Below are 15,777 nucleotides of genomic sequence, written 5' to 3' on the forward strand. Positions count from 1 at the left end.
AGGCTAGCCTGAGCTACATAGCATGTTCTAAGCCAGTTTAGATTACAGAGTGATATATTCTGAAAATAAATAACTAAGAAAGTAAGCGGATGGTGCAGATATCATGATTTATTAAACCATAAACCAATAATGACCATTAAGTTTGCTAATGACAAGCAATGATTGATTACAGTTAAATTAGGACTTCATCTAGAAGATTGTATCGGAAAAATAGTATGAGGAACCACTGTCCCCCCCCTTTTTTTTTTAATTTTAATTATAAAATTTCCACACAAGAGGCTGTCCCTTACAGCCACCAGTCTTCAGGAGGACTGTCCCTCTTGTCAGAGAGAAGCAGGTGTAGCTGCTGTGATGATCAGGGACTCCTGTCACCTGAATGCTTTGATGCCATCTGCAGATGTAGAAAGTCTCTGGCCTGGGAAATGCATATTAACTTTCAGCTCCCTGGCAATCTGCCTATGGGATAGACCTCTTCCCGGGAAGGCAGGTAAGAGAATTCCACTACACCTCTGCTGAAGTCAGCCACAAGTCAACAAGAAGAAATTCCACAGAACCACCCACTGCTTGACAGCCGCTGACTCCCGGCAGGCTAAGGGAAGGCTTTCTCTCTGGGAAACCTGAGAGCCCACCTTATGCACAATGATGTGAACAAGCTGAACAAGCAGATTGTTTCACAATTACAGTGATGGTGATGGACCCCTGTGGACCCATCATGGATAATTTTTAAAACCACTAAGTCTCACAATATCATGAAATATGAAATATTCGACATAGAAAAACTTCACATTGGAACCCTCCATGCATCACATGATCCCAAGGATCCCTGTGTGACATTAAGACTCTAAAGTCACACGGTGTTTGACATGAAAGTCATGACTTTAAAAGAATTCAGTTTTGTACTTTAAGATCTTTCCCTTCTTTTTTATTATTACATTTATTCATTGGGGTGAAGCACTTGCAAACCCCTTTTGCAGTATATAACCATTTTATTGTTTCTGTTCCTCTATAGAACCCCAATTAATTCACACATGCAGTACAAGGGTAATGTTATGAAACACTTCAGTAACTTGTTAAATTTTTTTGTGTAGAATTCACCACATCAGTGCTAAATGGCTTGAGCTTGGGCAACTCCAGGGCAAGATGAGTGCTCTGTGTTGGCATGGCTTACTCCACATGCATGGCTATGTTAAAAATTACCCCTCTTATCTATGACTTAGTTTTCTGAAATCTTCATTACCCATGACTAGCTGAAGTCCAAACATCCCCAAAGAAAAACTGCAGAAATGAACCACTGTTTTAAATTGCATAATGAGAATCCTAGCTGTCATGCTCTAGTCCAGTCAGAAGATGATCCATGCTCTGTCTAGTCCCCACAATGTGTACACTACCTGCCCACAAGTCACTGAGGTACAGACAGAAGACAGAGTAGCATAGTACTTGGGAACAGGTGATCCTTCACATTCCTTCACAGCACCTCAGAATGCAAGTGTGGTGAAGTAATCCAGAAGAGACTGTATTTCCTTTTTCCTGAAATTGTAAAGGTCCTCAACATAATAATAAGAGAAAAGCCATGTGGTGAGGTTGCCAGAAAGAATCTTCAGTCCATGTAAATGTGAAGGGGATAGACCCAGGCTCCTGTGCTGTGGGGCTTCCAAATGCACAGCCATAGCATAAGCAGTCCATGGTCAAGATAGAAAAGCACTGACTTGGGAAGTGCAGGACTACCTAAGGTTGAGGTTTCATGGGAGGGAGGGGGTCCATGAAGATAAGGACAATAACATCTGGACTAATGACCAGCCCCTAAGTATGCATAAACAATATTAGTGTGCATATACTATTTCTCTCCTATCTTTTCTTTATTCTTAATAATTCCTCAGGGTTGTGGAAAAGATGAAGGATTATGGATGTTTACAAAATTTATTCCAATATGACTATAAAAAAAACTCAGAAATCTATATTAAAAGAAAAGCAAGATCTCTACATTTCTCTGGAGCCAGCTGCCAGGCTCGTAGAACAACCCAGAGCACCACATTATAAATACCCAAACTCACTTACACGCTAACATTTGGAGCAGCATCCCCAATTGTTCCTCATTTACCTAAATACCCCAGAATGCCAGGAAATTTGTTTATATGACTTTTCTTTTTCAGAGCCAGGGATCAGCCCTGGGCTCTGAGCATCCTGAGCCTTACTCCACCTCTCAGCTCTAACCCCAAACCCTCAAGGCAGAATGTTGAAGCTGAAGGAATACTGGAGGGGATCTGACTTAATCCCCTCCTGTCTGATGGAAGATAAAGACCAGATAAGTTATACAGCATGCTCTACAAGATGCAGACTAACAAGCAGTTACTGTGGGCACTCAGCACTGCACCCGGTTCCTCAATGGTTCTGAGTAAGCCACAACTCCCTCTGCATCTAGTTTCTGATATCTGCTTATTCTTATACCTCGAACTCCTAAGTTTTTATACAGTTTTTATACACTGATGAATTCTATTTATAGTAGTGATGGCAGGAGACCACCACACACTACCTAGTCTTCAAATCAACCACAATAAAGCATCTGCTTGAAAACTGTGTCTCATTACAAGTACCTCTTACTACATGCAATAGTCCTCTTTCTCTTGGAAAACATACTGAGGGGAAGAGGAGAACCTGAGAGGGGATTCCCCCCCCCCCCCCCGAGTATGTTTCAAGTGCTTTCTCCTGACTTCTGGGATGCTACAGAGCTAATGGGAAACAGCCAGAAAGAACAAACCTTTCCATGGTCTCATTTGCAAGGTCTTTCAAAGAAAGTAACATGACCACTTATATTTCCTGAAATAGGCCAGAGTCACACCAGAGAAAGCCAGACTTCCATTACAACCACACACTTGTCTTAGTTAGGTTCCCAACTCTGTGTTAAACACCATAAACGAAAGCAATTTGGGGAGGAAAGGGTTCATCTCAGCTTACACTTTCAAAGTAACAGCCCATCACTGAGGGAAATCAGGGAAGGAACCCAGAGCAGGAGACCACTGAGGAGTGATGCTTCTTCCTCATGGCTTGTCCCCCCTGTCTTATTAAGACTCTCCCTGGAGTGGCATTGCCCACAGTAGAATACTCACATCAACCCTTAGTCAAGAAAATATCCTAAAAACTTCCCCACAGGCTAATTATTGGAGGTAACTTTGAATTTTGTAAAGTGGACAACAAACTAGCCAGGTCAGTTCTCTCAACTAAGTGTAAAGGGAGGGGAGGGGAAAAAAAAAAAAAAAACACAGAAGTACTTCATATCAGATTAAATGTAGAACACTCCAAGAAGAGACTGGGATAGGGGTATCACTCTAGAGGTAGAACCCAGCTCCTGTCATATACTAGGCAAATGCTCCTTCACAGAGCCATACCCCCAATCTCTGGCTCATCTTATTGAGCTATAACAACACAAAGAGCTTTATTTGATCACTGCCATTTAATTTTGAAAAACAAATCAAAGTCTAAAGCAATTCAAAAACATTTTACAACGTTGTGTACTTCTAAATTTGAAGGGAAGAACTGTTTGTCCACATTTCAGTTCCACAAAAACACAACCCTAATTGTTCTTATCTTGAATCTAATAGTAGAAATAAAGTTGCAGGTTGCCTCGGAATCTTTCCATGTAATGCCAGAGGAAGGAAGCAACATGCTCGGAAGCAGACAGAGGAAGGGAACAGCAGGTGCCAGATCCACAGAGCCTCATTCACCCCATCATTCAAACACACACGGGTAAGTCTTCAGATGGATTTACCTACACACATTTCATCTGACACGGATTTAAAGAAATTACTCATATGTCATCAATCTGCCAGAGCAAAGTACAGACATTGCTTTCTCAAAAAATTTTAAGCTTGAAAGGTCTAGATGGGTTGACAGAACAGGTGGGGAATTTTAGTGCCAACTCCTTTGGCTTACCCCCCTCAGATCTCCTCTTCATCTTCCTAAAGATTCCTCAGGTAAGCCATGTCTATGGGCACATTGCTGGAAATGCTCATACATGTCACAATCTTGCCCTGCATACTACTGCTCATAAATTAAAAGGGCTGCTTCCGGAGGCACACATTTGAGAATTACACCTCGCCACAGGAAGCAGGAAGAAATGGAGGCGGACGTCTAAAGGATAGATACACTTTATCCATCACTCTGGTAGACAAAGTGAGTTCTCTGAGCAGGGTACTGATATGCAAAGAAATCACTCATTCCCCAAGTTACAATAAAAAATTGTAACTCTAAGGATGGGATGCAGAGACTCTTGAGTTCCTCTGTTGAAATTTTGCCACTACCAAAAATTTTGTTTTGACTAAATTAAGACCAAACCAAGGATGACATCTGGTATCTCAGAAAAACTGAAGATAAAAGTGGGGATTTTCAGCCATAACAATTCATCCCATGTGAAACCAGTAAGCATTTCTCAAATGTAGACATAAACAGAATGTCCCTAACAATATATCAGTAATCAACAAAATCAGATGAAGAATTTCAAAAGTATCTCATATCTAGAGAGAAACAGACAATGGGATATGGCATGGGGGTCAGCAGGCTCAAGAGACAACAGGTGCACTCTGGTCCTACTGGTTCCTAACCTCATCTATGAGTCATATATGTAGGTGATACCTTCAGTATTAAGATCTGGTACAACTTTGGTTTTGTTTTTTTTTTTTTTTTTTTAAAGCTTAGATTTACAGAGAAGTTACAAAGACAGTACACAGAACCCCAGTATGCTCTCTGTCCAGCTTCCTCTGACATCAACCGCCTTTGAGGCTACCATGTTTCTGAAACTACCAATGGAGCTGGCAAAAGACTGGTAACCTACAGACCTGGTTCTCTCACACCTGTTTTCTTCTCTCGTGGTCTTGTTTATGCCAAGATCTAACCCAGGACTCCAAGTCATGGTTAATTAAAGGTTCCCCAAGTCCTTCTCTAAAGGTAGACAGCATCTCTAAGAATCCTGGTCAGACAGTGTTATTCTTCAATTTCTGGCTCGGATGGTGGTTCCTTGTGGAAGTTCTAGGGGAAAGCAGGGAAGTGAGATCGCTGTCCTCTCCATATCATAGGGTCATAACACAGTGAGTGTCATTGCTTATGCAAACCTGTGTTTTTGGTTTTGGTGAGTTAGCCACACTCTCCTAGTATTTGGTCACTAACTATCTCTTCCCACCTCTGTTCTTTGGGAATGAACTGTCAAGAACAACACTCCTCAAGGAGAAGGTAGTCAACTCTATAAAGATGTGACTCTTCAGTCCCATCTGTTTTTTATATTCAGTCATAAATACCAGTTTGAACTCAGAGAGAGTTAACCAGTACAATGATGTAATTGTTTTATGGTCACTAAGCTATTTTGAGTAATACACATAGATAAAAGAATGCTAAGTATCACTTTCAAAAACAATAAAGCTAATAAGAACATTAAGAAATAGAGAAAAGATACTAACAAACATAGCATGCAAAGGATGAGGATCAGCTGACCTAATAACTGGTTATTAGAAATGACATTAAATTATTTTATGTTGATTATGTGTATGTGGGGAGTGGGATGCATATGCAAGTGCAGTGCCCTCGGAGGTCAGAAGAGGGCATCGACTTCCTTGGAGCTGGAGTTGTAAACCACCCAAAATGGGTGCCAGGAACCAAACCCAGGTCCTCTTCAAAAGCCACAGGAACTCCTGACAGCTGAGCCATCTCTACATCTCTATGTTAGAGTGTTGGTACCCAAGACTAGAAACATTGGGCTATGGCAGACTTGTTGAGATTTTCAAGATGTACATCAGTTTTAGTTAGCAAGAGCTTATTACTGTTACATTCATAAAGTTGAATATAAAAATTATGACACATTTAACAGTTGGAAATATTCAACTTAAAAGGTATTTGGCCATATATCAAATGTCAGAGTTTGTCAGAAAATGATACATTGGTAACAAGCCAAATTTATTTTATCTGTTTATATGCAGGGGATCAAACTCAAGTCTACACAAATGCTAGGCATGCATTCTACTGTAAAGAGTAATGTTTTTTCTCTCGTCGCCTAGTCTTGTCCCGCAGCTGCGCCAGCCCCAAATAATACACAGAGACTCTGTATTTGATATTATGCTGCTGGCCAGTTACTTGTTTCTTATAGGCTAGCTCTGTCTTAAGTATTAACCCATTTCTATGTATTTCCACATGGTCTTACCAGGGAGAGGCAGCTGGCAGTTCTATTCTCTCCAGACTTTCCATGTTGACACCTCTTTACTACTTCCTCTTTCTTCCTCATCTCCTAGTCCCGCCTATCTTGCTTTCCTATTGGCCAACAGTGCTTTATTCATTAAACCAGTATGAGAAACATATTTACAGAATCGTATCTCCCATCATTCTACCACTGAGATTAACTTAGAACCCCTCTTATTCATGAGACACATCTAGCCCAGGCTGATTTTGAACTTGCTATGCAGGCAAGGGTGGACTTGAATTCCTGCTTTTCCTGCTCCCATCTCCCAAGAACTGCAGATGCTGCCAGTTGTATGTGGTGCTGAACAGGGAAACCAGCACTTATCAAACACTTACTCAAGCACTCTGTCAACTGAGCTATCTATCTCAGACCTGAGGAACAGAACTACAAGTGGACAATCTCAACTCATGTTACGACTTCATTATGTTCAACCATTAGCTCAGTTATTGCAAGTCAACAAGCCTCTGTCTTCTCACCAATAAGGTGTGGCAATCAATAGTACCAACAATTCAGAACAGATACATGAGCATAGCCTGTAACACTCTAAGTACCACACACATAGCATGTTATGATAACACTAAATGTGGTCAAGCCCCCCATAAGTTTGGACCTGAAGGTGGCACTGTTGAGAATTTCTATGGCTATTTAGGAAGATCTTATGGGAAGCTCTGAGTTCACTGGTAGTGTGACTGGGCCTCCTAGCTTGTAAAGTAAGTGTTGTGATGTCTCACAGGATCCTACCACATCGCACAGCCCATCCCACATGCTCAGACCTGCCCCACCCAGAAGTCTGAGCCAAAACAAACCCTCATTCTTTTAGAAATTAACTGCTTCATCTCTCTTGTACAAGTGAGAACCATTTTTGTTCCTACATTGCTAAAAACCTAGGCTGGAATGCACGGTTCCAAAGGCAGCTGAACACAATGGCACCAAGGGTGCTGGGAGCTGAACCACACAGTAGGTGCTCCTGCCCCAAGCTGGTACTTTCATCAAAGAAAGGGCCACTAGACAGTGTGTCTAACTCTGTGGCACAAAACCATTAACTTTATAAGCAAAATCATCAAAAGAATAACAGGTAGCCAACATTAAAAGAAGAAATGAGGCCAAAATACTAGGAAGTAGACAAAGACTTTGGGAATTTTGAATCGTCTACTATTTCTCAGTCCTTGCTTCTAAGAAAGCAGGCGTAACAGACTCATTTCCCTCTGTATTGTGTATGGCTCTCCGAACTTGATCACGGAAGATAGCAACTTCAGCTTGGCTTTTTATTTATAGATGGTAAAAATATCATAACTAAGCTCAAATCTTTTTCCAATAGCACCTTCTGACTTCATAATTTTGAGCACAAATTATACTGTTTAGAGTACACAGAAGCCGATTATTATCCTAGATGTATCACCGAGACAGAAGAAATGGGACACTAACAGCCTGGACCAGGTGAGCTTAGCACCTGCAGGTGGGCTATTGTCCTGATGATTATAACCACTACTAACTAAAAGCTCCAAATGGCACCAAGTCCATTTTAAAGTCTTTTAGTACATAAAACAGAGGAGAATTCGTGGACATAGAGCTCTTCAATGAGAAAAACATGTTGCAACCAGCAAGGAGCCTAAGATCTGGGTCTCAGCAGGACCTCCTTTTAAGCTGTCAGGCGGGTGGGATGGGAGTGATTTAAAGCCATCTCTGTTGTTCCTTTAGGATTGGAGAGGGGACATTTACTATAGCACCCGTACCTATACTTAAGCTTGAAAATAAATAAGAATAGTTTCTTCTTGACAGCCAGCTGATCGAGGGTACTAGTGTATTATATATCATATATGTGTGTACATGTACATGTGTATTGATGTTTATGTGGAGGGATGCACTTGAATATAGTCAGATTCACATGTGTGTGAAGGCCAGAGGACAACCTTCACTGTCACTCCTCAGGCACTATCTACCTTTCAGAAAGGGTTTCTCATTGGCCTGGAGCTCAGCAACTGTCAGTTACACCAGCTGGCAAAAAAGCCCCCACCTCCAGCAGAGGAGAACACACCAGGCCACCACTGCATCTTGTTATTAACATGAACTTTCTGGACAATGAACTCAGGTCATTGTGCTCTCACAGCAATCACTTTGTTGACTGAGCTAGGTCCTCAGCTTCTACTAAAAACAAACAAACAAATTGTGGGCTGAAGAGATGCCTCACCTGTTAAAGGCTAGGTTCACAAAAATATAAAATATATCAAATTCCATTTACAATATGACCAATGGTTTGAAAGAATTTGTAGGAAGAATAGAAACCAGGGAGCCCAATGTTTTGGAAATGGGTGAGGACATAGAGGGGAAAGAAAAATATGGACATCATAAATAAACAGAAGAGTAAAGAAGCAGGCAGAGGCCCGGGAAGATGGTGGAGTAGTTAGGAGCACTTCTGCTCTTTCAGAGAACCTGATGGGGCTCCCAGCACCCATGTTAGGAGCTGCACATGCGAGTGCAGCTCCTAGTGGTCCAAATGCCCTCTCTGCCTTCTGTGGGACCCTGAACACATATGAAATACACACAGAGAGATGTTACAAGCAGCAACATCATACAGTAATTATACAGCCATCGTATCATGAGATAACTCAGAAGAATTAAGAATAATCCTGATGGATTAAACCAGTACAAAAGCTGTTCTTGAACTTATAATCTTGCAAATGAATTGGCTGTCTCTTGCTATAGATTCTTCCTGTAGCTTATTCCTTCTTGTAACAAACTTGGGATTTACTTCCTACAGTTTAGCACTGTCTGATTATTTACTTGGGAAAAAAATTTTTCTCCAGTGCATTTGAAGTTTACTGATTACACTCCCTAGCTATGTGTGAAACCTGTTCTCCATTAACAGGTACTAGTTTACTGATTATATTCCTTAGCTATGTGTGAGACCTATTTTCCACTATCAGGACCTTATTCCCCTCTCCATTGTAATTGCAGAGATTTGCCTTCCTGCAATTATCCTTACTGACAGGCATTTGGTTAGTGTTTAGTGCCCAGGCAAAAGCATTCCATCTATATCCAAGACATAGAATTACTACATGCCCAAAGTTGTTGCTTCATTCAGCCTAGCTATGAATATATATGCATATATATATATATATATATATATATATATATATATATATATATATGCATGCCCTGGTTTTACCTCACTGGGAGATAGAGAAGTGATAACCTAAACTAACCCTGCACTAAAAGATTCTCAAAATTCTTGTTTTATTGACTCAAGATTTTAGCTCAGAGGTTTACTGCTTCCTCCTGTTTCCACTGAAGCCCATTTGCTCATCCTCAGGGAAAAGTAAACTTTCCTGAAGGATTGTGCTGCCACTGAGGCCAGAGCACTCACTATAAAACACCAGATTTTGTTTCTTTTGCAAATTAAGCTTAGACCCTAGACTCTAAGCAATTGATGTTTTAAGTTTCTCCTAGCAGTTGCAGTTTAATTCTCTGTGTGTAAATCTTACCTGCCTTGCTGACCCTGAGAAACTCAAGAGTCACATTGTATTGTAAAGAATTACTGTTACAAATGTATATATACCTGTAAGGGCAAGAACTGGGAAAAACAAAGAGAGAAAACAGAAAAAAAGAAACAGAGAGATAGAGATGGAAGTGGAGGTAGAGGTGGTGGAGGAGGAAGAGGAAGAGGAGGGAGAAATTGTGTGTGAGTAAATTCTTTTCCCTCAGATTTTAGTTCCTTTGCTTATTTGTAGTTCCGTTTTCGGAACCCTGAGTAAAAACTCTAAAAGCTGGCCTTTTAAAGTTTTCAATAGAAAGACTAAATAAACACACACAAAACTTACAAATCTTTAAAGATTAAAAAAAGAAGAAGAAGTAAGCAAAGAACCCTTTAGAACAGGGTACAGGAAGTTTTGATATGAATGATTAACCTACATATCAAATGTAAGCATTTCTCAGGCTCACAAACCCAGAGCAGGCAAATTTGGAAGGTGTCAAGTCTGAATGAGCTATGATGTTCTCATGTTTGAAGCAGAACCTCCTGCACTGAAATACTGTGCAGACTAAAAACAAGGGGTGCACAAAGGCTAGAACCCAGCTCCTGTCCTTAGCACAGCCTCCCATCACATAGAAATGTGAGTTCCAGTTCTGATTCTGTCCGGACAGGTGCAGCCAGTGTCAAGACAGAGTTAGCTGTAAGGTGGCTTTAAAGCACTTACAATACATTTTAATTGACTTTAATTTTAAAGTGATTAAGTGGGTAATCCAAATATGAAAAGAAGTTACATGTCACAAAAGCATATATATGGTTCCAGATTCTGCTCTGCTATGTTTATTATTATTATTGTTGTTGTTGTTGTTGTTGTTACTACTGATAATGATGATGATGATGCCAATGCCTAAAACAACAGTATCTCCGAATAACCACAACCACCTATGTGCTTTTCCCTTCTCCTTTCCTTCTATCTTTTTTGAGATTGGGCCACACCGTGTAGCACAGGCTGAACCGCAAGTGTCAGTCAGATGTCTCTGGCAGTCTCTAGTGCTGGGATTGCAGGGCACTCCTGGCTCCTCACCAGCAAGTACATTATCCATTCTCTCTGCACTGGGAACCACCCAGAAAGGGTGGCATCCCAGAGTGGACAGAGGAGCTGTGAAGACTCTACATTCCCTGAGCATCTCTAGACAAGAGCACAGCTGAGAGGAAAGCATCAGACTGCAACCATGATGACCTGGGATCATTCTGGGCGCCACAGGAAAAAGATTTAGAAGAGAGGATGATGGAGCAGTCAATAAGGCAAGGACCTGAGTTTGAGTCCTCTCTCCCAATTCCTCCCTCTCTCCACCCCCCCCCTTTCCTATCCTCCTTCTGTCACCTTTCTCTCTCTCCCCTGTGTAAGTCCACAGGTATTATTACAGCACATTCAAAGAGAAACATGGAGATATTCAACAAGACAGGCTTTGAGCTAAAAAAGTATACATTCATTTCATGCACAAATACCTCCAGCATGCCTGGAACTTCTCACGGTGCATATATGTAAGTACTTCATGCTTTCTAATCATGAACTTAGGTGAAAAAATAATGACTTTAAAACTGTTCATTTCCTTATAAAGTAAGTCTAGCTTACAAACCTAATTAAAAAAAAGAGGTATCAACATAAGTTAACATTTAGGAATAGTCTCTGAAATACAAACATAAAACTTATTTTTATGAGAAATGATATAGTCAAAAAAATACAAATGTCAACCACAGAAATCCCACCAAATACCATTAGTAAGCATAAACTCTAAAATGTCAAGTATAAGATAGAATATTCTGCAAATACTAATACTTTTGAGAGATAGCAAAATCAATACCACAGACACTAGGAAGTCTGCTGGAAATTAAACCATCCTGCTGTCAGACTCCCAGCTATGATAAAGATAGCCACAGTCTACACAAATGCACACACAATCATTGGCCTGGCATTACACTTCTTCATGATTCCAAAGGACTCATCTCCCTCTTTATACCTTACATTACTTGGTAAATAAAAGTCACAGTAATATGACCATAGAAAGCAAAAGTGTTTGTGTTGCCTTAAAATATACTAAAGGAAATGATGATTAGAATTAATTTCCAGACCTAGAGTACAGCTGAGAAGTAAAGCTCTATTGTATGAGGTCCAAGGTTTCATCTTAAGCATCCTGGAAAAATAATTAGAACATGGGCTGATGGCTCAGTCACCAAAGCAAGGACCTAACCTTGAATCCTGGCCCAGTTATGGCCTGCCTCAGTAACCCCGATGCTGGGAGGCATATGCTGGTAGACACCCGGAGTCCATTGGCCAGCCAGCCTAGCCAAAGCATTGAAACTGCAGGTTCAGGGAGAGACTCTGTCTCCAAAAGGACTGGAGAGTGACTAAGGAAGACATGTACTACCAGCTTCTTGCCTCCATACTCACACAAGTACACATGCATTCACAAGCATGAACTCTAGTACACACATATACATAGATACACACACACACAAACACACATACACACACACCATTCTAAAGTTAGAAGAAAGAGATCTCATTTCTCAAAGAAGGGAAAGAGATGGCAGAGGGTTTAGCTAGAAAGTTCCTTTTCCAAGTGGCTACATGTACCAGGGGGGTCTAAGAATATACTAAGCATGGCCAATAAACAGAGAAATAAGAAATCAAAGGGGTGAGAAACATTCCAAAGCCTCTCTCTGAAAAACCAATAAATAATTTAAAAGCCACTGACAGCAACGTGAGGTGTTTTTATTATGGCTTTCATCCCCCTCCACTAATTGGATAAGGATCTTTCTTGGACATTTGCCAACATGTAGTTTCATGCTAAATCTACCGCTGTTTAATTTCTAAGGGAGGAGGTAAATGACTCATCAAGGCATCACTTGTCAATATTTAGGGGGAAGAACTGCTTGTGATACTACACTGTGGTAATGCAGTCTTATCCATTGCTCACCAGTTCAGCTAACTGGCCCCGTGTGCTTTTAATGTGACCAGGTCACAGGCTGGGATGCACAATGATACTGACTGAATAAGGAGAACCAGGGAATCATGGAGATGACTTAAGCTTCCACACAGATTAAAAACACCCAGCCCAATGTAAATGTCTACTGCATGTGAAATCTCAGGTGAAAAGCAGCGCCTAACAAGCCACTTTCCACATAGTCTCTGATACAATGGAAAGGTAGCAAACAAGACTGAGTGATAACCTGAGAGAACTCTGAGAAAGACAAGATTCCCTTCCCTCCCTCCAACTCTCATACCCAAATAAAGTATAAAAATTATAAAGAACCCCAGAATCCCACAGAAATCTACTCTTGGAGGACTAGCAGACTCAGCATCATGAATGCCTGTGCATGCTATCCCAAAACTCCGTAGTAGACATATTATATACTGTTGTCCTACTTGACGATACATCTGCCTTTGCCTCTGCAGTCCATGTGCCCACTACAAACTGATAATAATCTACTATATCTTAAAACCATTGCCCATGGGTGGGCTCTAATGGATTCATGAGAAATATACCGAGAGCTCTGCCAACCAGCGAGCAATCTTTCTTCCCATCCTCTTCCCAATTAAAAAAAAAAGGGGGGGGGAGGGATCTTTTCATAGCTGAAAACAAAGAAATAAGGAATGAGACAGACAGACAGAAATATAGATGATAGATAGATAGATAGATAGATAGATAGATAGATAGATAGATGATAGATAGAAATGCTTTTTAGTACTGACAACATATAATTTAAGATTTAGTTATTTTTATTTTATGAATATTGGTATCTTTATCTGCATGCATATCTGTGCACCACCCACATGTCTGCTGTCCATGAAGGCATCGAACCCACTGGAACTAAAGTTAGACTCCCATTGAAAGCAACCACATGAGTGCTGAAAATTAACCCTGGCTCTTCAGCAAGACCAACTAATGTTCTTAAGCATTAAGCCATTTCTCTGGTTCCCAGCATATAATTTGGACAAGATTAGTAAATTAATAACTGAGAAGTTAATCGAGAGAAAAACAAAAACACACTGTTACCCGCTACCTTTCTGTATCCTTTGAGGATATAGTATCATCTAGGGGCTTGTACTAACATGGTTTTCCCTTTGGGAAAGTGTGGCATGGGGCAACATAGAATACTATTCTGTTTAGTAGAGGAAAGTCTTGTTGGGTATATCACTACTTCTAAGAAGGAAAATATAGTCAAGGTTGGGTACCAATATGGATATTTACAATGTGAGAAGAGATAAACCAAAAATGGTCAACAATGAACAGATCATAAATCAGAAAAGACTGTATAGTAGGATATTTCACATTGTTTAAAATGTTCTTTAATAAAATCCAAATAGAAAATCTTTGTTTTAAGGGAAAATGTAGGAATACTGAGTAGTGGATATGCAGAGCTGACATAGCAGGGTGTATTTGTGTGTCAGCATGTGTGTGTGTGTGTGCAATTATGTGTGTTGATGTACATGTGTGTGTCTATGTTTCACTGTATCCCTGTCCAAATACTAGTCAAGTCCAACCCTGCTTAGGTCCAGAGATCTGATGAAAGCATGCCTGCCGTGGTGTGGCCATCCACTGTTGACATCTCAATGTTGGAGTTGCTGGCTTTGGAGACACAGGTGATTTACATTATTCTAGTCTTCTGGTTTCCCAGGTGTTTCACAGTGACAGATACGTATTATTTACTGCAAAGGCAGAAGTGCATTTGGTTAATTATTCTAAGCATCTCAATATGCCCCTTGCATGCCTGCCTCTGCGGCAGAAGTGGGAAGGATGATGATCACTCCCTAGAGCTTCAGCAAGTAAGAGTCTGCATTGCATGCAAATGAGTGCGCTATCTGAATTCAGTGGTGGGAAATTTCGGCAGTAATTAAAGGGAAGCGTCTTGGTTCAGTGCCACTCACAGCATCTGGAGGTTTAGCCTCCATTTTGCAGGCAAGGCCAGCACCTGTGAGGACAGAATGGTATCTAGTGAGGTGACCACTGAAATGCACCTGTTTAAAGGCAAGCCTGATATTCACCAGGCCAGACATGTTCTCTGAAATTTTCCAATAATATTTGAGAAAGGCATTCTAAGTATTAAACCCATTCATGTTTGAAATATGATAAAAACAGATCTGTTTGCTATAACTACACCTAAGTCATGTACCCCAGATACTAAATGAGTCACAGATAGAAGCCTGGTTATGCTCAGACCATTGGCCTGCCAAACTTGACTGGATGAAAGCCCACTTTGAAAGCCCATTTGAAAAAAAATAATAATCTTTAACTACAAACCTCACTTGTTTATAAATTTGTAAATACTTATATAAATTAATTCTGACAAAAAAAAAAAGTAAATGCCATGAGGCCTATTCATAAAGTAGATTTTGCGTCTTTGGACAGTTCACTTCAAGTTCTCTCAGGGCTCAAGCTGGCTTCAGAGAGAAAGCAATCGAATGTGTTTCCTTGCAGAATCTTTGAGAGTAAGGCTAACAGCTAAATCAATAGGCACTAAGAACTCAAAACTATACTGCCTCCTATGTTTGCCCTTTAATACTCTTGGCAGTTTTTATTATTACATTATCACTGTGCTGGGGACTAAAACATGGACCATGTGCCATGCATGGGATCTGCGTCAGGGCTATAACTCTGGCCTGATCTTACCATTTTAGATGTATATAACCCATGGTTTCTATTTTCACTTGAACTAATACCAATGAAGACAACAGTATGTTGGAATGCAAAACAAAATTAAAAGAAACTTCGCTAGGAGCTATCACAAATATGCAAAGGACGCATCAAGCAAACCTCAAGCTGTACCCATTTTGATAATAATGTGATTGGCACTGTGTGGTAAAAGCTACACAGTTCTCATTACAGGCTACAGTGAAATGTGTTCACAAAACCTTATTCTGTAGATACAACCATGAAAAATGAAAACATAGCTTAAAGCTCATTAGGTAGGAGAGTAGAGACATGGCAGAATGGGACAGTAGAGTTCTAAGAATAGGTGAAGGAGTTCATAGCAAATGATGTTAATATACTAAAGTACATGCACTGGACTAAGTAACATGGGTCAAAAA

The 15,777-nt window shown here is 40.4% G+C and overlaps 1 protein-coding gene across 1 annotated transcript in view; it reads right to left on the reverse strand.

The window, feature by feature from the left end:
• Positions 1-15,777, reverse strand: part of Pard3 (par-3 family cell polarity regulator) — a 535,997-nt gene that overhangs the window by 284,740 nt on the left and 235,480 nt on the right. The window lies entirely within an intron of this gene.

This window comes from Phodopus roborovskii, unplaced genomic scaffold (assembly GCF_943737965.1).
Source record: "Phodopus roborovskii unplaced genomic scaffold, PHOROB, whole genome shotgun sequence".
Lineage (NCBI taxonomy): Eukaryota > Metazoa > Chordata > Mammalia > Rodentia > Cricetidae > Phodopus > Phodopus roborovskii.